At 43.0% G+C, this 25,122-nt stretch overlaps 1 protein-coding gene across 26 annotated transcripts in view; it reads right to left on the bottom strand.

Annotated features, from left to right (window-relative positions):
• The window catches only part of LOC311526465 (uncharacterized protein), a 257,232-nt gene that overhangs the window by 103,808 nt on the left and 128,302 nt on the right, over positions 1–25,122 (bottom strand). For 7 of the 26 annotated variants that reach the window (XR_014713014.1, XR_014713016.1, XR_014713017.1 and 4 more), the window contains one exon: positions 448–534. The exons of the other annotated variants lie outside the window; for them this stretch is intronic. The gene's annotated coding sequence lies outside the window, so the exon portion shown is untranslated. The remainder of the gene's footprint in view (positions 1–447; positions 535–25,122) is intronic. 26 annotated transcript variants of the gene reach the window in all.

The following is a 25,122-nucleotide window of genomic DNA, read 5'->3' as shown; positions in this document are numbered from 1 at the left end:
GTCGTGACAAAAGCAGGAGTGGTGAGCCTGGAGCATCCAGCACGTTGCCTGGTCATGGGCCAGCAAAATTGTTCTGAGGGATTGTGCTAACCACAGCAACTTAAAAAACACTTTAGCTATTCTGTGCTATACCAGGGGTTGTTTTGGCCCATGGTCTAGTGGAGGATTGGAGAAGTCATGAGTCTGGCACAATTTAGGATTAAATTAGTAGTTTTAGAATGCAATAATCAGCTATCAGAAATTTTATGTCATTCGGAACGAGACTGGGCTACTGATGCTGAACTGGGTAATGAGACATCAGAGTAACTGAAATGGGTCATACAGTCCTTCCTTTCTGGTGAAGGTGTGAAAACCCCTGGAGAAAACTGAAATTCTGCAGGCACTATTCTGAAAAAAATCAAAATGTCTAATTTTTCCATTCAACCAAGTTGTGTGGGTTCAGGTCACCTTCAGACAGCAGTACATGATGATGGAGCAAGCTGACCTTCTCTCGCACAGACATGATTTCCTCCAGCAAATTAACCTTTTTCTCACCTACAGAGAAAATAACAAAAACAAAACAAACAAAAAAAACCCCATAAATCAACTGGTAAACCGGTTATTTTAGAAAAGAGTGAATTCTTCCAATATACCCTTACATCATTCATGTGGACAGAAAAACAATTACAAGAAAATCAGATTCCTTCTTTAATTGATTATGTTCGCAAGTCCTCTCTCAAGAAGAAAAGTTGCTCTGGAATCAGCCAATATTCTGACGTCTGGTAAAAGCAACAACATACCCACCCCCTGATTTTCCTTCCTCCAAGCTATCTTTATAATACATGGAAAATGAAAATCTTTGCAATTGCTTCGACTCAAAATAAGACTTTCAGATGTGGAGTTTTTAGGTTATCACAGTAAAAAGACCAGCTTAGATTTTGTAGGCGAAAAGCAAATACAACACATTAATGTCTGTGCTGTTTAAAAAGAGCAATGTAGCTTCCTCAAAGGGGAAGAGAGAGAGACTATCCAGCACCATGCAATATGGCTCATCATGTCAAGAAACAAGTCCACAGAAATGTCAAAGAACATTTGAATATCCATTTCCCAAGTAGCCAGTCCTTCCCTGGGCTGGGAAGAGAAGCTAGGGGAAGGAAAAAAGAAAGCAACAGGTTACAATTAAAAAACATCTTGTAACCTCAGTGGTCAATCATGGCAGTGTTCCAATATTAATCGTAGAGGTTTAACACAAGCAGGGCTAGAGAACAGAGTCTATTGCATGCCTAAAATTGACTTGGAACCTGGCAGTACCTAACGGCTAAGTAAAGCAAAATGAAATGACAGACTTGACATGCCTGAAGCTGATGCAGCAACCCACTTGCTCAATTTAAAACACTAGATTAGTCCACAGTTTCAGTCTTTTACTCCTGGATCCTAATCCTAGGCTAATTCACGACACTCTTCTCCACTAGCTAGCTATTCATTTCCTGAAATGAAGCATGTTCCAACATCAGGCACCAAACCTCATAGAAAATACCTTCCAGTGACACTTGGGATCTTCTCACACGTACTTTGACATAAAAAGCTTTGAGGCTGAACATAACCAGAACTACTTTCACTTCTTTCTTATGGGGTTTCCTGCTTCTTTATGCAGACTCTAGCCTGTCATACCCCTACACAATGCAGTGCTAAATTGCTTTCAGATTAATTGCACTGTTTCCAGCATGTATAACTTTGCAGTTCCACTCTGTGCCTCGTAGCAGGAGCTGCTGCATCTTGGTAACTGTCACATATTATTGGGGGGGGGGGGGCTGGCTGAAGTCAGACTCTTTTCTTATCATCTGAACTGATTTGAATGTAAAATAAAAGCTATATTCAAATGTATACCTAATTAAGAGCTGTTTCTTTGTAAAATGGTTCACATTCACAGACCTCTGTGCTTCAGATGTTGTGGAAATGTGTAGCTCTTGACTTCACACTTAACTACCCTAGTCATCAGGAAATTGGCTTGGTGAAACCCTTTTTCATGCTGATCTTTGGGCCAGGAATATGGAGAGTTGGCTTTGCATCACACCTATTTCTAAGCACTAAGAAATTCTGCTTGCAAAATTTTAAATAAAGAAAAAAATCATCAAATTCAATATTGCCGTTATTAAGGAGGAGGACTGCCACAGGGTGGGGCTAAACAATTAGTCATCAGACATGTCACAACTTGCTGGGCTGGTTACATGATCTGCATGGTCAACAACAGCTTAAAAAGGTCAACTTGTAGCTGTGGAAACTCAGTATTTGTTTTTCCAAATTATGTGATTTATTTTTCCACCCTGACCCAATGCTCCTTCTATCGCCATCCCACTCCATTGGCTCGGCTACCTCCCTGTTCTCTCAAAGCAGCTGGTTTCCTGGGGTGCAATGTCCCCTTCCTAATGTTTTGCTGGCTGCTCTCTGATCTTCTCCTCCATGTGAACTGCCTCTTATAGGCAGGTGGGGGAGCAGGTGGGCTATCAAAGGCATTAACATGAAGTCTCCACCACTCTTCTGCTCCTAGTGGTCCAAACACAGAGCCTGATTCACCAGCCATTTATCCCAGTTCTCACTGCTGTAATGCCAGTGAATGCACTGATGACTCAAGCCAACTGTTGTCGGTAAGAAAAAAAACCACTTGTGCCTTTGCTAATTTAATGATGACTATATTGCACATGTGCAGTATCGAGATCTAAGGAGAACACGTTAAGAATGAAGTTTGTCCATGATTGGCAAACAGCAACAAAGTAGCAAAAAAGGTGTCATTATTTAGTACTTATTGAAAGACAATAAACTGGGCATATCCTTTGCCATTTAGAAAGGAGTGCCAGAATTTCATTATACAGTTGTGGGAAAAGTCAGGTTTTGGTTCTGCTGAATTAGACTATCAGGCTGTTACTCCTCCTAAATCCTCTTTACACTTCTTCTAGATAGACTGGTAAAGCAATTATCTATGCACATCTCTTACTTGTTGTCCTTGCACTTGAGCAACCTGCAAGGTTTTAAGCTGCAGCCACTTTATCTCTTTGTTCCCCCCTTTTTAGGGCTTTTTATAAAAGTCTGGATGATAAATAATATTCTGCTCAAAATAAAAGCCAAACTGCAGAAGCCAGATCTCTCTACTGGCATTTGTAAAGCTGTTATATCTCTTGGGGGTTGTGATAGTCCCACACTGCAAGTCCGCACACTGCACACTTGACTCTGCTAACACTCTCATTGATCCTATGGCGCTTGATATTAAATGCTTCTCATTGATCCAATGGGATTTTGCCTGAGTCAGGAGTGCAGGAGTCTGTAAAGAAAGGTGTATTCAAAATGATCAGCACTCTTTTTTCTCCCTTCACTGTCAGCAGCCTTTTCTTCTTTAACTGCTAATCACTGGGACGTCTAAAATTCTGCTTAGTATCTTGATTGCATTGTCTCCCCATCTCACTTTGCGCTAGTTGCATACCTAAAGCCATGGAAGGGTAAATTCAGAGTGGTGCCACATTCCTAGTGGCCCTAATATTTGACAACGTGCTGTCCCCCAAGATTTCAAGTGGTGACTCATAAATGTGGGGGCTTATTTTCCAAAATTGCAGTGCATGCACCTTTTGAAAATCAGCCCCCTTTAGTGTGTCTCACAGTGGACATCCAAACACTGAGGCCCCTAAAATCACTAGTCACCTTTGAAAATCTTGGTCATGAAGTTTATTTTATAAAATGTACAGGACTGTGCTGGAACAGATGCCAACTCAAACACCCCTCAGGGGCCGTTTGATTGTAAGCTCCTTGGGGCCGGGACCATCCTTGTGTTCTGTACAGCGCCTAGCACAAGAGGGGCCTGGTCCAGGTCTGAGTCTCCTTAGCACCACTTCAGTACAAATAATGAACAAAATAATAATAATAGAGTTGTCCTACCACAGTCCACAAGCTTATAGAGAAGCTTTCAGTCCCTTTGAGGCAACTATATACATACTTAAATCTGGAAATTTTTAATACTAGTCAAATTAATAATGCAGAAACAACCATATTTATTTCCTTCAGTTTATAATGACTAATTTTGATTTATTGGAAATGAAAATAACTTTACCCACTATAATCTGCTCAGTCTTTTCATAAAACTTACCCTTAGAGCTTGTTTTCATTTACTATTTAATCTTTTTTTCCAATTATAGCGTTCGTGCTATTGTTTAGAGGAACTTATACACAAGGATATATAGAGTGCCTCTCCAATTTTCTCTCAGCCTGTGCTTTGAATTGCCTGTTCTTATCTTCTAATTAAAATGACACATGGTGGTCTGGATTGGAAATCCTATTGAATTAAATGACACAAGGTGGTCTGGATTGAAATCGTACAAGAGTGCAGCCGAAACTGGAAATATTTTAACAGTGTCAAATTACTGATTTCAGATCACAGCATACTTTGGCTAAGCTGGCTGTTGAACTAATGACCAGAAGATACACAGTGAATAGCCACCAGTGAGAATGCTAATTCCTCCAGTGGAGAAAGTGTAAGTATATCATGTCACACTTTTAGCCTGTAGTTTGGCAAAGATCCTATATATTTTTTTAAAATATAAAGTCTTTCCAGTGAACAATTATGAAAGAAGTGAAAGGGAAAGTATGTTCTGTGCTAAAAAGCTTTAATGCACGCAATATTATAGAATCATAGGACTGGAAGGGACCTTGAGAGATCATCCTAGTCCAGTCCCTTGCACTCATGGCAGGACTAAGTGTTATCTAGACCATCCCTGAGTGGTGTTTATCTAATCAGCTCTTAAAAATCTCCAAAGATGGCGATTCTACAACTGCCCTAGGCAATTTATTCCAGTGCGTAACCACCCGGACAGATAGGAAGTTTTTCCTAATGTTCATCCTAAAGTTCCCTTACTGCAATTTAAGCCCATTGCTTCTTGGCCTATCCTCAGAGGTTAAGAACAATTTTTTTCCTCCTCTTTGTAGCAACCTTTTATGTACTTGGAAAGTGTTATGTCCCCTCTCAGTCTTCTCTTTTCCAGACTAAACAAACGCAATTTTTTCAATCTTCCCTCAGAGGTCATGTTTTCTAGACCTTTAATAATTTTTGTTGCTTGTCTCTGGACCTTCTCCAATTTGTCCATATCTTTCCGGAAATGTGGCACCCAGAACTGGACACAATACTCCAGTGGAGGCCTAATCAGCACAGAGTAGAGCGGAAGAATTACTTCTTGTGTCTTGCTTACAACACTCCTGCTAATCCATCCCAGAATGCTGTTCACTTTTTTTGCAGCAATGTTACTCTGTTGACTCATATTTAGCTTGTGGTCCACTATGACCCCCGGATCCCTTTCCACAGTCCTCCTTCCTAGGCAGTCATTTCCCATTTTGTATGTGTGCAACTGATTGTTCCTTCCTAAGTGGAATACTTTGCATTTGTCCTTATTGAATCATAAATAAATTATACATAATAAATAAGAGCTTATCAAGTGAATAAAAGACACCATTCTGTTTGTGCACTTCTTGTGAGACACTGGAGGAAACAAGTTATTCCGTTCAAACTACAACATTAACATTGAATCGGATTGGAGCTGGAATGAACATTTGCAATTAGATAGTTTTTTCAAAATGACAAATGTCTTTGCAACTGAAGCAAAAGCTGAACATTAATTTTAGTTAATTTTAGTTGATTCCCCCCCGCCCCGTTTTCTGATTAAACAAAAACAAAAAACTTTTCAGGTTTTTGTTTGATTGGTTTCATTTTTTGTCTCTCAGGGTATGCCTACACTTCAGCATAAGCCCATACCTGAGCCTGGGCTCCAACCTAACCCCCTTTGCATCTATAGTGAAATTGCGCTAACCCATGGCTCAGACCAGGGTCCCAGGACCCTACAGGGCTGGAGAGTCTGAGGTCGAGTTAAGCCATGACACAGGGTCTGAGATCCATTGCTTTGCAGTGTAGATGCAGCCGCTTGAGTTGGATTCCGGGAGTCAGTAAGAAGTATCCCATAACTTCCTTAGTGCTCACTCTCCCAACACTCTGCAATCCAGTCTATTGAAAAAGGAAACCATCCCACCTTTGCGAACAGCAGCAGCTCAGGTCAGTTTTACACCATTATCTTCTGATCACTAATCTGCAAGTGCACTATCAAAGAGCCTCCACGGTTTGCAATGGAGAGCGAACCGATCAAGCTTTTTTCAAAGACAGCTGCTTCCTAGTCACAGAAGCAAAGCCAGATTTTGGTGAATCTCTGGTGCAAGGCCAGTAAAACTGTGGACTTCAGCAAAAGCACCAGGAATGACCTCGCATACCAGCAGATAGCTAAAAAGCTGACAGCGCTGCAGATTTCCTGACAGGTGATCAAAATGCAGGGAAAGAGGCTGAAAAGCGAGTACCAGAAGACCAGGGACAAGAACTGCACCTTGGGCAACTTGCCAATGACATACCCATTTTATGGTGACTTTGACCGGATCCTGGGCACTGTGCCCAGCACAGAGCCAACTGTGCTTCATGATGACCTAATGAGCTGGGATGGTGCCCTACTAGCCCCTGAATCCAGCATGGGGACTGATGGGAGCCAGCAGCAGGCCCCCAGTCATGAGCATGGAGTGACTCTTTTAATTAAAGCAGTGCCAGAGCAGGCTGTGGATCAGGATCAACAGCAAATTCTTGGTCCCTGCTCAGAGGAGCTGTCTGATTTCACACACTCACACCCCCACCTCTGAGGGTATGTCTACACTACGAAATTAGGTCGAATTTATAGAAGTTGTTTTTTTAGAAATCGGTTTTATATATTCGAGTGTGTGTGTCCCCACAGAAAATGCTCTAAGTGCATTAAGTGCATTAACTCGGCGGAGTGCTTCCACAGTACTGAGGCTAGAGTCGACTTCCGGACCGCTGCACTGTGGGTAGCTATCCCACAGTTCCCGCAGTCTCCGCTGCCCACTGGAATTCTGGGTTGAGATCCCAATGCCTGATGGGGCTAAAACATTGTCGCGGGTGGTTCTGGGTACATATCGTCAGGCCCCCGTTCGTTCCCTCCCTCCGTGAAAGCAAGGGCAGACAATCGTTTCGCGCCTTTTTTCCCTGAGTTATCTGTGCAGACACCATACCACAGCAAGCATGGAGCCAGCTCAGCTCACTGTCACCGTATGTCTCCTGGGTGCTGGCAGACGCGGTATTGCATTGCTACACAGCAGCAGCAACCCATTGCCTTGTGGCAGCAGATGGTGCAATAGGACTGGTAGCCGTCATCGTCATGTCCGAGGTGCTCCTGGTCGCCTCTGTGAGGTCAATCACGAGCGCCTGGGTGGACATGGGCGCACAGACTAAATTTGGAGTGACTTGATTAAGTCATTCTCTTTAGTCTTGCAGTCAGTCCTATTGAACCATCTTATGGTGAGCAGGCAGGTGATACGGATTGCTAGCAGTCCTACTGTACCATCTTCTGCCAGGCAGGCAAGAGATGAGGATGGCTAGCAGTCCTTCTGCACCATCTGCTGCCAGCCAAAGATGTAAAAGATAGATGTAGTGGATCAAAACAAGAAATAGACCAGATTTGTTTTGTACTCATTTGCTTTCCCCCTCCCCCGTCTAGGGGACTCATACCGCTAGGTCACACTGCAGTCACTCACACAGAAGGTGCAGAGAGGTAAATCTAGCCATGTATCAATCAGAGGCCAGACCAACCTGCTTGTTCCAATAAGAACAATTACTTAGGTGCACCATTTCTTATTGGAACCCTCTGTGAAGTCCTGCCTGAAATACTCATTGATGTAAAGCCACCCCCTTTGTTGATTTTAATTCCTGTAAGCCAACCCTGTAAGCCATGTTGTCAGTTGCCCCTCCCTCTGTCAGAGCAATGGCAGACAATCGTTCCGAGCCTTTTTTCTCTGCGGACACCGTACCAAGGCAAGCATGGAGGCCGCTCGGCTCACTTTGGCAATTAGGAGCACATTAAACACCACACGCATTATCCAGCAGTATATGCAGCACCAGACCCTGGCAGAACGATACCGGGTGAGGAGGCGACGTCAGCGCGGTCATGTGAGTGATCAGGACATGGATACAGATTTCTCTGAAAGCATGGGCCCTGCCAATGCATGCATCATGGTGCTAATGGGGCAGGTTCATGCTGTGGAACGCCGATTCTGAGCTCGGGAAACAAGCACTGACTGGTGGGACCGCATAGTGTTGCAGGTCTGGGACGATTCCCAGCGGTGCGAAACTTTCGCATGCATAAGGGAACTTTCATGGAACTCTGTGACTTGCTTTCCCCTGCCCTGAAGCACATGAATACCAAGATGAGAGCAGCCCTCACAGTTGAGAAGCGAGTGGCGATAGCCCTGTGGAAGCTTACAATGCCAGACAGCTACCGGTCAGTTGGGAATCAATTTGGAGTGGGCAAATCTACTGTGGGGGCTGCTGTGATGCAAGTAGCCCACGCAATCAAAGATCTGCTGATATCAAGGGTAGTGACCCTAGGAAATGTGCAGGTCATAGTGGATGGCTTTGCTGCAATGGAATTCCCTAACTGTGGTGGGGCCATAGACGGAACCCATATCCCCATCTTGGTACCAGAGTACCAAGCCGGCGAGTACATAAACCTCAAGGGGTACTTTTCAAAAGTGCTGCAAGCTCTGGTGGATCACAAGGAACATTTCACCAACATCAACGTGGGATGGCTGGGAAAGGTACATGACACTCGCATCTTCAGGAACTCTGGTCTGTTTCAAAAACTGCAGGAAGGGACTTTATTCCCAGACCAGAAAATAACTGTTGGGGATGTTGAAATGCCTATAGTTATCCTTGGGGACCCAGCCTACCCCTTAATGCCATGGCTCATGAAGCCATACACAGGCAGCCTGGATAGTAGTCAGGAGCTGTTCAACTGCAGGCTGAGCAAGTGCAGAATGGTGGTAGAATGTACATTTGGACATTTAAAGGCGCTCTGGCGCAGTTTACTGACTCGCTTAGACCTCAGCGAAACCAATATTCCCACTGTTATTACTGCTTGCTGCACGCTCCACAATATCTGTGAGAGTAAGGGGGAGACGTTTATGGTGGGGTGAGTGGTTGAGGCAAATCGCCTGGCTGCTGGTTACACGCAGCCAGACACCAGGGCGGTTAGAAGAGCACAGGAGGGTGCGGTGCGCATCAGAGAAGCTTTGAAAACCAGTTTCCTGACTGGACAGGCTACGGTGTGAAAGTTCTGTTTGTTTCTCCTTGATGAAACTCCCTGCCCCTTGGTTCACTCTACTTCCCTGTAAGCTAACCACCCTCCCCTTCTCCCTTCGATCACCGCTTGCAGAGGCAATAAAGTCATTGTTGCTTCACATTCATGCATTCTTTATTCATTCATCACACAAATAGGGGGATGACTACCAAGGTAGCCCAGGAGGGGTGGTGGAGGAGGGAAGGAAAATGCCACACAGCACTTTAAAAGTTTACAATGTCAGAATGCCAGCCTTCTGTTTTTTGGGCAATCTTCTGTGGTGGAGTGGCTGGTTGGCCGGAGGCCCCCCCACCATGTTCTTGGCATCTGGGTGTGGAGGCTATGGAACTTGGGAGGAGGGCGGTTGGTTACACAGGGGCTGTAGTGGCAGTCTGTGCTCCAGCTTCCTTTGCTGCAGCTCAACCATACACTGGAGCATACTGGTTTGATCCTCCAGCAGCCTCAGCAGTGAATCCTGCCTCCTCTCATCACGCTGCCGCCACATTTGAGCTTCAGCCCTGTCTTCAGCCCGCCACTTACTCTCTTCAGCCCACCACTTACTCTCTTCAGCCCACCACCTCTCCTCCCGGTCATTTTGTGCTTTCCTGCACTCTGACATTATTTGCCTTCACGCATTCGTCTGTGCTCTGTCAGTGTGGGAGGACAGCATGAGCTCAGAGAACATTTCATCACGAGTGCATTTTTTTCGCCTTCTAATCTTCTCTAGCCTCTGGGAAGGAGAAGATCCTGTGATCATTGAAACACATGCAGCTGGTGGAGAAAAAAAAAGGGACAGCGGTATTTAAAAAGACACATTTTATAAAACAGTGTCTACACTCTTTCAGGGTAAACCTTGCTGTTAACATTACATACATAGCACATGTGCTTTCATTACAAGGTTGCATTTTGCCTCCCTGCAGCGCGTGGCTACCCCCTCAACCCTCCCCCCTCCCCATGGCTAACAGCGGGGAACATTTCTCTTCAGCCACAGGCAAACAGCCCAGCAGGAACGGGCAACTCTGAGTGTCCCCTGAAGAAAAGCACCCTATTTCAACCAGGTGACCATGAATGATATCTCACTGTCCTGAGGATAACACAGAGAGATAAAGAACGGATGTTGTTTGAACGCCAGCAAACATACACTGCAATGCTTTGTTGTACAATGATTCCCGAGTATGTGTTACTGGCCTGGAGTGGTAAAGTGTCCTACCATGGAGGACGCAATAAGGCTGCCCTCCCCAGAAACCTTTTGCAAAGGCTTTGGGAGTACATCCAGGAGAGCCACAAATGCCAGGGCAAATTAATCCTTTCACATGCTTGCTTTTAAACCATGTATAGTATTTTAAAAGGTACACTCACCGGAGGTCCCTTCTCGGCCTGCCGGGTCCAGGAGGAAGCCTTGGGTGGGTTCGGGGGGGTACTGGCTCCAGGTCCAGGGTGAGAAACAGTTCCTGGCTGTCAGGAAAACCGTTTTTTTTCCCAGGAAAACCCTGGGAGACTTTGACAAAGGTTTTGGCATTTCGAAAACTGGAACGGAGGTCTGATGGCACGGATTCCTCTCCCCATACAGCGATCAGATCCCGTACCTCCCGTTCAGTCCATCCTGGAGTTCTTTTGCGATTCTGGGACTCCATCATGGTCACCTCTGCTGATGAGCTCTGCATGGTCACCTCTGCTGATGAGCTCTGCATGGTCACCTGCAGCTTGCCACGCTGGCCAAACAGGAAATGAGATTCAAAAGTTCGCGGTTCTTTTCCTGTCTACCTGGCCAGTGCATCTGAGTTGAGAGTGCTGTCCAGAGCAGTCACAATGGAGCACTCTGGGATAGCTCCCGGAGGCCAATACCGTCAAATTGTGTCCACAGTACCCCGAATTCGACCCGGCAAGGCCGATTTAAGCGCTAATCCACTTCTCAGGGGTGAAGTAAGGAAATCGCTTTTAAGAGCCCTTTAAGTCGAAAAAAAGGCCTTCATCATATGGACAGGTGCAGGTTTACATTGATTTAACGCTGCTAAATTCGACCTAAAGTCCTAGTGTAGACCAGGGCTGAGGAACAACCCACTGCCAAGCCTGCAGAGAACCTGGTGGAGATAGAAGCTGCTCCAGAGCCCAGTAAGTGTATTATTACAGTAATAGGAGGGATTTCTGCTGTAAGAAACAATGCAAAAATGGTAAGCCCCAGCTACCAACGTTTGGCCATTAGTGGATTACACAACAGTACCTAGGTGTCCCTGCGTCCACCAAGTGGAGTTCAAAATGGGAGCTTGGAACTTCAAATATTCATAAACATCTGTACAAGTAATTTTCACTGTTCAGTCACAGAGGTTTGCTCCAGTCATTCTTGTTTTCCTGTCAGTAATTAGAAATTTGCCACTCTGTAATCACTCCTGCTGGGTCTATGCCATCACCTGTAAACAGTGAACTGAGTGTGTGTGTTTGGGAAACAGTCCTCTCTTTCTGAATCCAGTCCATGTCAGTTATAGGTAATCCATGCCGGGGTAGAGTACAGATTTCAGCATGTTTACATGCAGCAATAACGGGAAGCCACGTGTGAGCTAATGTCATGTTAATTCCCTCATGGATTCTGACCCAATCCTGGCTACTGATAGCTGCAAACTTTTCCTGAAACTGGAACTCCAGATAGTCACTCACATTGCAGGGAAGATTGTATTTTCCAGGCCCCTCTGGATAGTGGACTAGTCCACTCCACTTGCAAATGTGCTGTTCGGACACTATTTGTTTGAATACGTCAGCTGCATGCAGTGCAGGTTTCCCTCCAGGAGCTTGGAATAATCTCTCTCTCTCTGTCAATAAGGCACCATAGCCACAGTTATGGCTTCTGAAATATGAAAAGCCTGCAATGGCAGAAAAAGCCTTTTGCAGCGAGGTCACTAAACACTCCCCTGCCATATGGCAATTAGTTATGAAATTTTTATGAAATAGAACAAAGGTTATAATTTGAAACTTACCATTGTCTCTGCACTACTTAGCTGTGATTAACAAGGTTCTGTCCAGAGACAGTCTGAGGACTGAAGCTGTGTATAGATTCACTTTAGAACTGTTGCATTTTATGTCCTTGAGATGCCACATTAATTAATTCTGTGCTCCTTCACTGAACTACTTTAAACAATAACCCTCTGTTTCTTGTCCTGTTTCAGGACCCTCAACCTCTTCTGCCTGCTATTTTTCAGGAGCTCGATCGCTGGCCCAACGTACTTCATGGACTGTTCCAAAAGGAAGCGTTTCTGTGATGAAGTTACGGTCAATGTTCTTGAGAGGGCAAGGCCAGTACCAGAAGAAGACTGGGACAATGGCAGGCTGACAGCAGGAGGAAAGCCTGTGGCTCACCACCCAGGTGGAGGACAGGGCTTCAGGGAGGGAGCTGGCACTCGCAAAGCAGATCCTGGAACAGGACAGCAGCCAAGGGAGGAGGACAGAGCTCAACAGAGAGAACTGTTCCGTCAACTCCTGTCTATAATGGCTGCAAGAGCACTGACTCCTGCTGCCTTTCCCTACATAACAGCATGATGCCCCAGCAATGTACTGTCAGCCAAGCAGTAGCTTAGACATCTCCAGGTCAGGGCAGCCCATGCATTCAGGACTCATGAGTGGCTGTGCTGGGTAACTAAACATCATGCAGCCTTCCTTCTTCCATTCTTCTTGATACCCTCCACCTCCCTCCCTCCGCCGCCAAGTGAGGGGTAAACATCTAAAGAAGGGAAAGGAGAACATGGAGCCAGGGGACATGTAGTAGCAGGGCAATTGTTCGGGGGTATTAACAATTTCCTGCCCTTTCTTTTCGAGTCTGTGGTTTTCTAATGGCAGCTGGCCTGGCCAAGATGGCAGGAGTGCTTTACTGTTTTAAGATATGTTTACAAATAAAGCATGTCATGTTTTCAAGACAGTTTATTGCTATCACTGCATCACATTGTACAATCACGATTTGAGATAATAATGGTAAAAACATGTTCAGGAGCAATTAGGCATTAGTAAGCAAATTGTATTCCTCTATTTAGCTAGATACGGCAATTCACATGTCAATAAATTCCATCTGTACAGCCATTGTGCCCCCCCCCCAACCAAATTCATTATTCATCATGTCATTCACACTTACATTGCAGGGCAATCAAGACCACCTCCTCCCAAGCATGGCACCCCTACCCCCAAATAAATGAGCTGGTTTTCTTCCCCATGTGCATTCATACAGGTGCTATTCCCCCTCTTCCATTGGACCATGTGAGTCCAAATGTGGGAACTTAAAGCATCCCTGACTTCTGCTGCCTGGGTGCAACCAGCTCCTGCAGTGGTAGCTGTACTTTCTGGCTGAGGGTACCGATCCAGCGTTCCCTTGCTGTCAGATCCAGTCAGGGGGAAATGGTTCACTTCTGGCTTCACAAAGGTGAAGAGCACAGCAAGCCACAGCAATGCGGACAGCATTAATGGCACTGGCATCCAGATGGGTTTGTAGATACTTCCAACATGATTTTAATCTGCCAAAAGCATTCAACAGCCATGCTACACCTTCTGAGAGTGTAAATTAAACCTTTCTTTGCCAGGGCCTCTGATATCAGGGTATGGTTTTATGAACTAAAGCAACAGGAGGTACATGGGGTCCTCCAAAATAACAGTGGGGACAGTAACACCATTTATGTCAATGTCATTTGAGGGGAATAGTGTCTCAGCCTATCTATGAATGTAGACTCCCAAATGGCAGAAAACTCTGGCATTGTGACCTTTTCCTGTACAGCCCACATTGACATTCATAAATCTGCCTCTGTGGTTCACTAGTACCTGCATAACAATGGAGTCGTACTCTTTTCAGTTTATGTACTCAGGTGCTCCTTGAGAAGGGCAAACTATGGGCACATGAGGCCCATCAATAGCCCTGCCACAGTTAGGAAACTGCATTCTCTCAAAGCCAGCAATTACCTCAGGAATATCTTTAATGCCCGCCATGTTGGGGTAAACCACAAGCCTCATTGCCTCAGAAACCTCCACCACCACTTTACCCCCAGTCGACTTTCTCTGGGGAAAAATGAAAAGGTAGAGAAGGGGAAAATAAGGAGAGAAAGGGGGTAAAAAAAAAATCCAAAACCTGGAATCCAACATATTTTTGAGTTTCTATTTTGGAAAAAAACTACAAAATTTTTTTCTAACAACAAAACATCTTCTTTTTGTTTGAAAATGTTCAATGAAAATATATAGCATTTTTAGTAATTCTCTTTTCAATATATGTCCTCAGAGATTACAAACAATACATTAATGTAATTGTTCCATAGAGAGGAAAAATAATGTTGAATGAAAATAAAACTCAGGAAGCCAGGGCAAAACCATGAAATTAATAAGGAGGTCACTCAAGGGAGTTTTTCTGACGTCTCTCTCTCTGTAAAATAATGCAAGAACCATAAGGGAAAAAAAAGAAGACGACCAAGACCAATATACATACAGGAAGTCTCAAAATTGTAAATGTAGTTGAAATATCCTGACAATGGATAACGAATAGTGTGGGAGGAAGCAAATTTGAAGGTGATAGACTGTTTAAGAGTTTATAAAGGATTCAGACATGAGAAAATCATCTTATACATGTAAAGAAAAACCTGCAGATCTCTAAGCACCTGTTTCATGGGCTGCAAGCTGGATAATAAACAGGTGAGAACTCCATGATTCTAAAGCTAAAATGGTTCTACATTAAGAAAAGTGTTTTCAGAGATGCCACAACAGCAGCTAGCATTCCTGCCATGTACACACAGACTAACTTCCTGGTGCCTCTTTCAAATTATTCTTTCCTGCAATCTATCCAACATGCAAGGAGGAATGAAGTGTTTCTGCACACAGTCTCTGATGCTTTAGACCCACAGACAGCTTTACCTCTTCTTTGAACAATTACGGCTGTTACAAAGTTAATAAAGGAGGAAAATAACACAATTCAGAGACAGTAAAGAAATCAAAAGGGGGGAAAATGCACAAGCTACTACTCGTAAAAGATCTTAACTTCCTAAACATAGGCCCCATCTCAGCAAAGCACTTAATGACATGATTCATAGACTATTCATGTGTTTGAAGTTAAGCACATGCTTAAGTGTTTTGCTGGGCCAGGATCATAATGAGACACTAAAACTGGGAAGAAAAAAATGAGCAACAAATTTGTGGCCTTTGGATATGATTTATATAGGAAGTAATTCTAGATTTAGATTTATGTAACAATTGTGCTATAACTAGTGATGCAGAAGTGGGGGCGGGGGAGGGGAGAACCATCTAAACTAGGACTGTACTCTAGTTAAGGATTTCATTGGGATTAATGTTCAACTAAGAAACTGAGAAAACAAGAAGATTGGATTTCAGCAGAGCAAAATTTGGAAAAATGCAGGAAGTGCAGGGTGAAATTGAACAGGATAAAGCAGGGAAAGGACACAAAGGGGAAATAGAAAGTGTTCAAAGATAAATTAATGTATGCCCAAGGGTTATGCATGCCATCTAGCAATATGCGCGCCATCTAGCAATAATTGCACAAGGAATTTTTTTAAAGGGGGCCAGTGCAAAGGAACAGAGAAATGTAAAAGTAATCAAGGGTGAGAAAGAGGCAGACATGGGTTATAAAACATCAAATGCAGAGCAGGATAGGAATGATTGCATAATGAAGTTAAGAGAGCATAAAAAAGTGATAAGAAAAGCAAAGGCAGAGAATGAAAGGAAACTTTTAGAAGAGGATCAAATGAAATTATAATAGATTTTTCAGGTGCTGTACACACAACAAGAGGCCAGCAAAGCAGATCATAGACTTCTTAGAGGAAGGGAAGAGTGATTTATTAGCTGAAGAATTATAAACTGCTGAGAGACTGAATTATTTATTTATTGGTGTTCAAAAAGATGGGAAGACAGATAACAGAATCACACCTCCTCAGGGAGAAAGAAGACATATAGGAGGTATCATGACAAGGCCTAACAATGTGATGGACTTATTTTTATTTATAATTGAACCAGGAATAAGGCACCATTGTACAAGGTACTATACAAACATGTAGGAAGAGACAATCCCTTCCCTAGGAATTTACAATCTAAGGCCTCCATCCTGCAAACTGCTTGGTGTAAGTGGACTCCTGTAGCCAAACAGAACCCCATTGACTTTGGTGGGACCGCATGCAGCCATAAGAATCTACCTACATGGATTAGATTGCTGCATCAGGGTCTAAGGTAAGTCAGAACTTCAGAAGAACCACAGCAAGAAGAACTTCAGAAAGTCTTAGGGTAAAATGGGATCAATACCAAAATTCCTTTAAAAATGGCAAAAGTGATGCTGTAGTGGAATCTTTGGCAAAAGGTAAAGTACCAATGTTGTTAACTTTTGCAATTTGAGTGCAAATTTCACAATATTTGATATTTCTCTTAAATTTCTAGGTACTGGAATCATGTGAGTACATGTGAATCTCAGCTTTCATTTAAAAATTAAGCTGTTAGTCTCCATAGTTGCAGAGAAAAGTTTGAAAACAGAAAACCCTAAAAGTCAAATGAAAACAACCAAAGATTAAATTCTAAAAATAATAATGACTTTTTGGCGCATGACTAGCTGGCAGGATTGATGATCTGGACAGAGTCTAATGAGAGCTGTATTAAAAACAAACACTAAAGATAACCAGAGAAGCTTCAAATCATAAACTTGATTTTAATGCTAATGAAAAATCCCACCTGGGAAAAGTGGAGTTTACATTTTGCTCTGCAGTCACTAAAGTTTGTGGTCAACCTGATCTCGTCTGTAAATGAACTCTAAATTCATGGCTCCATTTCCTACGTCTCCTGCTCACATGAGTTTCACGCTTGAGGCAGATGTTCTATTGTTCCAGTGGACTGTAATTGTCATAGGAGGTCATGACAGAGATCATATGTGTGTTTTTAATTTTCTTTCTTCCAGCCACAACCTCTCCTCTCACCCTGAAAGAATTTTTTCAAAGAAGTTTGGCATCCTACTTCCACTCAAACACATCATCTTTCAGAGCTTTGAAGAAACCTCCTCCCCACAGTTGAGTTAGCTTTGGCTTGCATCATTTTTTTTTTATGAAAGTGAAAGTTTACTCAGAAGTAGAGATGGACCTGGAATTATGATATCCTGGATCTGAAAAACACCACAAACTTTGAGGAAGCGTCTGGAATCCAAACGAGGATCCAAACTTCACTGCTGGTGTCTCTCTTTCTCTCTCAGAGTCAAACTTTCTGACTGGGGCCCATTTCTTCTGAGAAGGGGCTAGAACTGAAAACATACAAAATGAACTGGACATTTTTGCACAGCACTAGCCAGGAGTATTCAAGCAAATTCAATCTTCTTCTGTATAATTGCTGGAATTTTTCCTTGGTGAAGGGCCTAACAATGTCATGGCAAAAAGAAAAGGAGTGCTTGTGGCACCTTAGAGACTAACCAATTTATTTGAGCATAAGCTTTCGTGAGCTACAGCTCACTTCATCGGATGCATAAAAGTGGAAAATGCAGTGAGGATGTTTTTATACACACAGACCATGAAAAAATGGGTGTTTATCACTTCAAAAGGTTTTCTCTCCCTTCAAACATAGACCAAGACAGCTGTTCTAACTAGTCATGTATTGCTTGGTTGTTTTTACTTGCTGAATTTCCCATGCTCCAGCATCTCCATGGAGCTGTGCATTCAAATAATTGATGATTACATGATGGTAGGTTACAATTTAGTTCAGCTAGTGTTTAAGGAAGATGAATATAACAATGTTACAGATTCTAATAACTTCCTTTCTTACACCTCAGTATGAAACCTCTTAGGATAACAAAAAATTATCCCCAATACAAAGGAGGACTTCTCTCTTTTCATCTGTGAAACATTGCTTGGTGTTGTCTCATTTTCTCCCATTTGTTTTTCCCACTGAATTTTGGATGCTAGATAGCTAGCAAATATACCAGATTTGTTTGACTAAGGAAGTGTTCGAAGAAAAGAGGGAGAGAAACAGACTCAGCTTGCCATAAGAAAGTGCAAATCTTGCTGAAGTCAATGGGACTTGTGCCCGCTCGTGCCAACCTGAGTTTGGCTAACAGAGAGAGAGAGAGAGAGAGAGAAGTCAACATTACAGTTTGCATGATCCCTTCTCACTAGGAGCAGGTGAACTCATTTCACCTTACTTTGAGCCATTTCCATTATTGTAGTTTGACTCAAGCATTATTGGGTTTATGTTCCATCTCAGAGTTTGTGAGAAAAGGAACAGATCAAAAAGAGAGAACAACCAAAAAACATATATACATGGTACCTTAGATACAAGGCACTCACTTGCGCCATTTGGCTTTCATGGGCGGGACTGATGTTCTGCTAGCCTTAATACATAGCACACTTTTCCTTTCAGCTAGGAAAAAAAAGGTGGGAGGGTGTAATTCAATTACATTTGAAAGAACATGGAAGATAAGTTACAGGAAAAAGTTTCACAAAATTAGACTTGTGTTTAAACCCAAAATATAATTTAAATGATCCACAAAACCTCAAATTCTTCGAAGATCACCTATCTCTTCCTTTCACTGTTCTCTTTGTATATCCACTTATGCTACAGAAAGTATTCCCTATTCCTTATGAGAATACAGTTGGAGCACCATCAGGCAATTATTCTCAAGTACACTTCTCTGTCAGTGCAAGCCAGAGATTAGCACAGTTACTAAAAATTATGTTGGTAGCACTGTATCTAGACAAAGTAGATATGTCAGTATCAGCAGATCTGGAAATTGGGGATAAGCAATAGATGGTTATATTAAACCTTCCCTTCTCACTGCCGCCAAATGAAATGAGAGGAAATATTAAACCTACTATAATTCTCCACCAATCACCAGCATTGCTACTGCTCTATTGATATACATCCAGGACAGTAAATTGAATTCATTTCAATTTGTGTTGACTAACTATCTAAACTCAGTTGTATGTTAGAATTAATGGTAATTTAATATAAATGGGCCAAATTCTGCCTCCGCTTCTACCTGCCTCAGTTTTGTATCTCAATAACTAACGAAACGCAGAAAAAATATACAGATATTACAGATGAAAATCACACTTACAACATCAAATGATTTTTCTTTTAAATTGGGGATAAATATAATTATTTTTATCTTATATGCACTTTTATGCTTAACAAATAAACATGACCTGTCTTTTAAGTTTTGTATTTCCTTTCTGCAGCCACTAGAGGGAGAAATCTGTTACTAGAATCTCATGGCTCCTAGTCTATTTTTGGAACAGCAACAGAAATATTACTGTTACATGAAAAATCTTGTCTCCTGTGTAGTAAGCATGAATAACACAATAAAGAGCATCTAAAAACAAAGTGAAATACACTTTTGTTTTACAAATAAACTCCAGATAAAATCCTCAAGCCTTGCAAATTTAAACAGTATGTTAATTGTTCTTGCTTTGCCTGTGTTACAAATCTTTCTATTCTGTTTATTCCCATTGCATCCGGGGGAGTCCAAATAGGAAGAAACCAGTGCACTGGTTTTCCATCCATATACAAACAAAGGTTGGATTCTAGTAGCTTAAACTAATAATGATGACAATACCATAAAATTATCTATTAGCACAAAGGGGCATTGGAAATCCACTTTCAGCTGAAAACAAACCTAAGCAGTGACATTTTTGTTTAAATAAATTGAACATTTTAAAATCCTGGATGTACAACCCTCCTTTCTATTCCATCAACCGCAAGAAAGAGACTTTATTGGTTAAGGCATTTGCTTCTATTGCAATACCTTAAATACTTCAAAGAGAATAATTGTCACGATTTTCTCATGCTGACAAGGCCATTTTGGAATGAAAAAGTTTTTGAGAAAACATTTTCAAATTTGGGTGCCCCAAAGTTAGGCACTTAAATCCACACTTCAGTGTCTAAAGAAGAAGAGACCTGAGAATCAGGGGTGCTGGATCACCACGACTCCCACTGAAGTGCTCCTTCCAATTAACTGGATTGCTGCTGGCTAGTGATAAGCAATTGAGCCTGGCTTCATACACTAGATACAGCTAAAAGGCCTCTTTATGGACCATTTTTCCTTGCACAGAAGGAGAATTTATGAGATCAAGGCCTGGCCTATGTTCCTTCGCTTGGATGTACATAGTTCCTCTCGTTGGGCCTTAGTTCCTTCAACGAGGAGCAATCACAGTGACTCTTTTACTTGTTATAACCCTTTATGTGTTTTTATCATGTACTGTATGTTCAAACATAATGTGACCTGATGCTTTTTGCCTAGATAAATGTGCCCCACTCTTACGTCTGCCTGTTCCATCATAGGAGTGACAAGGAGATCTTCTTTCTACAACACAGGACAGTAAAAGCAGAAGACTGTAGTCTTATCCCTGTAGTGTCTACATAGCCAAAGAGTCCTTACTTCCTGAGCTAGAGGATTAAGGGAAAACCAGAGGTGGGCAAATAGAGATGAACTTGCAGAACCACATTTTGAGGGGCTGACAATGGGCCAGCATCCACAGTGGCTCCTGCTCTGCATGGGAACAGATCCCCACGCTGCAGATCTCAAGGGAATGGAGAGGAACTGTGTTAGGGTCAGTCTCCTCCCTGGCCAAACCTAAAAGCAAATAGAATAGTAGGAACAGGAGAGCATTCTCATACCTGCTGCAGTGCCTTACACTAAGTGGATGGATCTGGACCTATGCTACTTTGACACCATTATTATAAAGCTAAAATTGTTGCTGAAAGGTCCTACATTTATAAGCCAAAGTTCCCACTGTATTTTTATTGTTCTTATTATTATGAGGATGATGGTTTTATTGGTTCAGGAGCCTAAAAAAAATGCAATTTTCTCTCTGTGCCATTCAAATGATTTTTTTCAGAGGTTGTGTGTTGGAAAACCTTAGAAGGTGTTCCAGCCATTTGTTTATTAAAAGCTATTCCAGAGTAATTTTTCATTCTAAAAGGATTTCCACCAGGCCTTAAGATGTTATGGTGTATGCAGTAAGTATGCCATTCACAAACATTTCCTTTAATTGCAAAGTTTATCTGTGCTGGAATCTGTTCTACACTGATTCCACAATATGCACTCCCCATAAACCTGAATTACAGGTTAGGCTTCATTTTAAATATGAAATAGTAAATGAGATCCTCATGGTTAAATCAGTCCATTGTCATTCCAGTAGTGTAACTCAGGTTGGCAGACCCCAGCCTCACTGATGTCACCGTCACCATTTATACTTGGCTACGGTAGTGAACCCAGCCCAATTTATATTAATTAGCTTTGATCGATTAAAGGTATTAACATTTTTTTAGCCTGGATCAGTTTGAATTATCAGCTGCTTTTTAGTGTTTTAAAAATGCATCTCAATGACTTAAGATGACAGGTTAAAATTGTTAATAGATTGCAGTGAAAAAGACAGAAGTGTAGTTAGTATGTTTGAAGTCAAGTGGAATTGTGGAGGGTTGGAACCTCTGATCATCAGATGCTCCATGACACATTTTGATACCTTTGCTCAGGATGAATAGTACCTTACACCTCCAATAGTCCCACTCTCTTTGCAGGTCAGAAAGGATATCAGAACTTGGCCCTAAAATAACAAGGTCAGATGTAGGGCTGGGTTACGTTGCCCTTGCACGGTGACTACCACCTGACTTTGTAGGGACTCCCACTGAATACATTGGGGCTACTCAATGAGGCAGGGGCTACACAACTGGAGTTTGAATGGCAGAACCTACCTCACAGTAAGGAAACCATTTCCTTGTCCTGTAGGGACAGTTTATTTCTGGCTCTTTAAACACAGCTGTAAGGAGGGGCAGCATGCAGCTACTCTGCCTACAGGGAGCACTGGGATGCATTGTTGCCCCACAAAGGCAACAGCCCCTCTGTTTCCACTGAGGAGGGAGTATTCTGAGGTGCCCCTTTTCCTGGTGCAGCATACTCCATTCCACAGCAAGTAGGAGGGTGGAGTCATGGTTTCGCCAACTCTCTGCCCCACCTGATGCACTTGTTTCTTGGCATTGGGCATTCAGCCCCTCTGCTGCCCTTGGCACACAGCTCTGCTTATATTTTCGTACCTCCTGACTTGGGGAAAGTCTCTTCCCCCGGTGGTGCTGATTGCACATGCACAGCTGCAGGCAGTTCCTGTCAACAGTTCTGCCATGGCAGGGTGCAGACAGCAGCCAACCTTCAGCAAAACTCCCTGCAGAAATCCATGGGGAGGCGGCTGCTTTTAATGATGAGAGAGGCCTGCGACCAACGGAAGGTCAGGACCTGGGTATCTGATAACCCCAGGTTGCTAATGAGCAGTTTCTGATACTCCCAGCTTCAGCAGTTACGCCCCTGTGCAGGATTCAGAGATGCTCTGAGGGTGAGTACACAGAAGGGGGCTGCCTGTCCAGATTTTTCCCAGGGTCATTCCATTTTTGAGGTAGCTGTTGCAGGAAATCTGTCAGGGTGCTCAGTACACACTGCCAGCTCTCCAGTTTTATGGGTTCAGCATCCCCTGCTGCACTGTTGTTTCGTACCTCAGAGGGGCAACCTTAGTACACAGGCTAACCAAAATTCAAACCCACTCCGTGCGCCCATGAACTGAAAGAGCTGAGCTTCTTACGGCTCTCTAGATACCTACCCCACAAGGGTAGTCTCAGTTGAAGCTACGCATATCCTTTAAGGACCCTGAGCTCCTCTGGCGGAAGTCACTATAGAACCGTAATCAGCTATTACTGTTGCTGTTGCAATAGTACAGCTCGCGCTACTCCCTCGCCCAGCAGGCCAATACAAAACCATGTCTGCCCTGAAGGAGTCTCTGAAACAGGCAGAATACTGTGGAAGGAAGTGACAAAGGCCTTACGTCATCTGCAGTGTCAAGCATACATGTGTAGCAGATAAAGGGACAAGAGTTCAAATCAAAGACTATCTGACAGCGATTGCTTTCCAGGTTTCTTTCAGCACCTTCCTCAGCTCTACCAGGGGATCCAGCCTTTTCAGAGGCAAGGTGTTCCTGCTATTGCTGCTTTGGACAGAAAGCACACTGCTGCTACCCTCTTACATAAAATGAACAGACAAACAGCTGAATCGCTGACCCCAAATGGCCTTTTCCCTAGGATTTGTGGTTGGGACAATGAAGCCAACATTTTATATGCAGTCAGTGGGGGTGCTTGGAATTGTGCACAAACCATGTTTTGAGAATACTCTCTTCTTCCTCTAGGATGCCAAATACTGTGTGTCTGAATAAATTTTTTCGAAAAGCCACTTTGTAATGCATTTCGTAATGCACTGCACTGTAATGAAACACTGCACACCTTTGTGTGAAACACTTGGCAATAAATGTGTGAGTGCACTATGATATACAGTAGGAAAAGTACAGTGCCCTATTTATAAAGCATAGTCTATGTAAAGGCCATTTAGCAAGATACAATAGGACTAATAGTTCCAATTTGAAAATAAAGAGGAATCTCTTTACTTGTTTTATGCAACATATAAAACAGATCTAATAATGTATAACATATAGTACTTTGAACTTACAAACATTAACTATTTAATGGTCACAACAGCCATAGGAAGTAGCTAGATAAGTATTATCCCTATTTTATGGATATGGAGACAGAGGCGCATCGGCAGAGCTGGGAATAGAACCCATGTACCAGATTCTTGACTAGAGTAGATTGGTGCATTTCCATTAAATCAAAGGAGCTGTGCTGATTTACACTAGCTGAGAAGTTGGCCTCAGGAGTTCTGAATTCCCAGCTCTGTCTCAGTCCACTGGATTACACTGCCTCCCACCAGATCTACCCAGAAATACAGTGATGACAGCATCCACTGTAGCCTAGCAACTGTGTGCTTAGTGCTACTTACCACTGACTCACTGAACATTCACAAGTGTTCCTGAGAATACTTCTTCACTACAGAGTTAACGTGGGCTCTTACCCAGGTTTCAGCCCCCCAACCCCGATCCCCGACCCCCATCCCAACACAAAAATCCTTTCTCCCAGATTTGGACATACTTTGAAACCAGACCAGTTTGCGTGACTGGGGATGGAGGGAAGAGCTCAGGCTCCATTTTAACTTGGGCCACAACCCACCCACCCTGCAGTGTGGATAATCCCAGTTACTTCACTTGGCTGCTGACCGTCCTCCAATACGTTCCCCCAATTCCCTCTGGGCCATATTTTTCAGCCCTTCTACCTATTCTCTTCTTCTGCACCAGAAGTCACCTAACAGTTTATATACAGTGAGTCAAGATTTAAACCCCACATTCCAATGTGGCCTGCTACATCTCTGCACAGCACTTGATGCCATCTCAGAGATTCTCAGCCCAGCATGTTGCCAGGGGGGTCAGAGGCTCACACCGCACGGCGGTGCAGATTAGTGCAGCCCAAAGAACCATGAGATATGCCCCCAGAAGTTCTAGTGCTGAACACAGGTCAGTGCAGTGCCAGACATGGCTACCCAGGTATGTCCCAGATATGGCTTAGAAGTGTGGCTGCTCGCAGCTGAACTTGGCTAACCCAGGCGCCCAGACCTGGGATAACTCAAATCCCATATCGAGGGAAGCTCCATCAATAGGTCTGATCACCAAAACTGGAATATTTATGCAAATGGGAAAGAAATTGAGGATGAAAGCAGCATGCTCCACAATACTCTGGTTCAACAACAACAAAACAGCATTCAGGCATAACGGCAGGCACAAGATCACCATTGTACTTTTGGCTTCCAGTCATTCTGGTTATAAAAATGCATTTCCTAGGCCATTCAGAACACAGAGTAAACATTATTCCACGGTCCAAAAACTTTAACTGTATTAAAGTGCACACTCTGTATTTTATCTGAAAACCCAAACACACATAGATTGTTCTGAACACAAAGTATTACCTGGGATAGCACTTCAAATGCAAATTAAGGGCTCTGTAAAATTATTGTAATGCAAGAGTACCATGGTTTATTAACAGCAGATTTGCAAGGTTAATTTTCAATTATGTATTTCTTATTAATTTTCTA

The sequence above is a fragment of the Lepidochelys olivacea genome (assembly GCF_965140295.1).
Source record: "Lepidochelys olivacea isolate rLepOli2 genome assembly, chromosome: 9".
Lineage (NCBI taxonomy): Eukaryota > Metazoa > Chordata > Testudines > Cheloniidae > Lepidochelys > Lepidochelys olivacea.
This window is presented reverse-complemented; position numbering and strand designations above follow the sequence as displayed.